The following is a 3,327-nucleotide window of genomic DNA, read 5'->3' as shown; positions in this document are numbered from 1 at the left end:
ATCTGAACTACTACTAGCATTAAACATCATAAAATAATCATAACAAAACAAGTTTCAAGAGTTTTACACTAATATTTACTCATTAACCACCATGTTCATCACTTTTAGTAGACTTTAAGTTTTGTTCTTGAGTGTTTGTGATTTTCATCCGACAAATATCTTATTAACCACTTTAGACAAGATCAAGAAGGTGATTAGAAGCACTTACAACTAGCTCAAGGCTAGGGAAGAAACTAGACGAAAAATGGGTGGTTAATAGCGTTGTGGTGAGGTCCTTGGCAATCCGTAAGCACCGAGCTTCCTTATACGTGATCCTTCACCTTTGAGTATGCTTGGAATTGCAAGATCAAAGTCGGAAAATGATGATGGGTGGGGGTTGGCTCTCGGCCGAGAATCAAGGAGAGGGAGAGAAGATGAGATTTTTGTGAAGTGTCTTGTGAATGTAATGTGGTTACCCATTAAGTCTATTTATAATCCATTCAACTCATTTATCCATCATACACTATGTAACCTAGATTTTAGACAATCAAATATAATATTCAAAAAAATTTGTGGTGTGTGTCCCACAAGGGGACCGATTTCGGTCATGGGGGTGGGGTAATTGGGTTAGTTTCTAACTAGATAGTTAAGTTTAGTGATGTTTAGTTAGAAGGTTAAACCATTTACTTGTGTGTTATGTATAATAGCGGGTGTTAGGGTATTCAGGGACCCTAACTAGCTCAGAAAAAGAAAAACAGTGTCAATGACAATATTTTTATGTCCCGGGTAAAGTCCGGTTGTTCGGCTGGATACTGATCCGTTTAAGTGCTTAACAAAGCTTTAAGGTGTCTTTATTATTATTTTTAGTGACACATAGAATTCCCGACACTTTGGAAAGTGTCTAGTATTATTTTCCCATGTTTTTGCACTTTACTAGTTAGCTTAAATGCTGAATTTTGTATTAAAGTGCAGAATTTTGTGTTTAAAACATGTTTTAGGCACATCCGGTCACTATAACTATCACCTAGTGACGCAGTTCTACAACCCTCGTTTCCCTACACTCTCTACTAGTGTAGTTAACTATTTCTGGCTCATACTGGCCTTAGATGCAGTGTCTGCCTGGTGTTGGCTATGTCAGCACGTTTACGGGGTTATCCGTTCATTGTGCTACTGTGCTTTTGTGCATCAAGTTTGTCACTAAAGTTCTGTATGTAAATAATGGAGTGACAGTTAATAAAGTATGATGCATGTATGTCTATGTATCAGTATTCAAGTAGCAGTTTATCCACAATTGTATGCAAGCACAGTAATTAAGCAGTAATTAAATATTAATTAAGTCGTACGGATACCTGATTTGGTGAGGGTTGTCACACATTAGCATCTTAAATAGAAATCGTCTGGCTCGGCCGTTTGTATGGAATAACTGGGTTTCGAAGAAAGTGAGGATTGTGGAATGAAAAGCGGATAAAGATCGTTACCGACTAGAAATGCTCTGGTGAGACAGAATATAAATGTTCTAGACTTGCTATGTGTTTTTTGTACGGACCACGAGGAAACTTGCAAGCATCTATTCATTTCGTGTCCGTTCGCACAGATTATATGGCTAAACATCGCGGCGACGTGGTGTCGGATTCCGCCTATTATAGCATTTGAGTTGAAAGATCTCTTGGAGCTACATGGTTTCAGTCCAGGTTCGAGGAAGAAGAAAAAGTCTGTTAATGCTATTGTCCTGGTCGTCGTCTGGTGTATCTGGAAAGTACGTAATGAAGCCCTATTCTCGCAAAAGCAGTCATTGGTTACAAAAGTTCTGGACGAGGTTAAGTCGCTTGCATTCCTTTGGGTGAAAAACCAGTCGAAAGAAACATCGATTACTTGGGAAACTTGGAACAAATTCGACATTTTCGTTTAGTTTGTTTCAGTTTTGGTGTAACGTACGTTTTTTCTTCTTGTAATTTTGGTGCCTAGCTCCTTGCTAGGGATATTAATAAAATTTTCTGTCGGTCGTTCAAAAAAAAGTTTAGACGGAATCTATAACCAATGTTTTGTTTTAAGAATTTCAAAATCAGTCAATTGGCTTAAATATAGTTTGGTTTTTCGGTTAAAGCATAAAATTGTACGGTTAACTTAAGGCTGAGCAAATTAACCACCATAACCGATAACCGATAACCGATAGAACCAACCACTATTAATTGATAACCGACATACCCGATGGTTATGATTATGAAACTTTGTAAACCGACTAATCAGTTATGGTCACAATTGTGAAGTTTTTGTTAACTGATATAACTGAAAATGAACCGAAGTTGTAATGTTAAGAATATATAACAGACTTATGTTTTACATAAACCATGTAAAGGTTTTTTATTAAATTAAAAGTAGGTTACTTACAAAATGATCTTGATGTAGATGCCCTTTAGTTTATTGAAGAAAGGAGGTTTTGTGATTATAATTTTTTAGAGAATTACCTTATTAAAAAGAATCCCACATCAGTAGCTTAACCAAAAATGTAGTCTTATAAAAAAGACCCAAACTAAGTCCAAAGCGTGCACGCCTGAATACACACCCCAATTATCTCAAATCTTGTTTGGTTAATTAACCAAAACCGAACCGTAACTGACTTCATAACCAATTAACCGTAACCAAAGTTGGATTATAATTATGGTTAAGAAAATTCCATAACCAAAACTAGTAGTTATGATTATGGTTAATAATAAAAACCGAACTAAACTGACAATGCACACCCCTAGTTTAACCTGTAGTTCACTTCCAGTTACGACATGAATAAAAATTTAGGCGAATAATTTTTTTTTTGTTAATGAAACATCAAAGCTTCATTTCCTCATACACCTTCATAACTCATAAGCTTAAGTGACAAAAAAGTTTAGTATTCTAGAAGATCCTAACAGAACATTTTAGAAACTAGACTATTTGCAACAGAGAATATAAAGAAAATAAATTTTTTTATAAGGGGTGGCTAAATGCACCCCCCCCCCCCTTTTTACTTTTCATACCTCCCTTTCCATATAAAACATTTTAAATCTTTACAAATTCACCCTTTAAACATTCAATACTCACATTTATATACTAAATATTCACAACCATTATTCGTAGATGATTTTTAAGTTGAACATGCTAGATTAGATGACCTGGTTGACTTTTTAATAAAATTAATATTAAATATTACATGCTTAACGTGATTTATAGTTCATGTATAGTACTTCACGTAAATCAATTATATTTATTTAAAAAACAAAGTTATTTTTACCTAGGCTACTAGGCTGTAAGTTAGAACATGTTGAATTTCAAATGCATTCATTTGTAAATCAACGCTTTAATGTAGATAATCAA

This window comes from Helianthus annuus, chromosome 11 (genome assembly GCF_002127325.2).
Source record: "Helianthus annuus cultivar XRQ/B chromosome 11, HanXRQr2.0-SUNRISE, whole genome shotgun sequence".
Lineage (NCBI taxonomy): Eukaryota > Viridiplantae > Streptophyta > Magnoliopsida > Asterales > Asteraceae > Helianthus > Helianthus annuus.
This window is presented reverse-complemented; position numbering follows the sequence as displayed.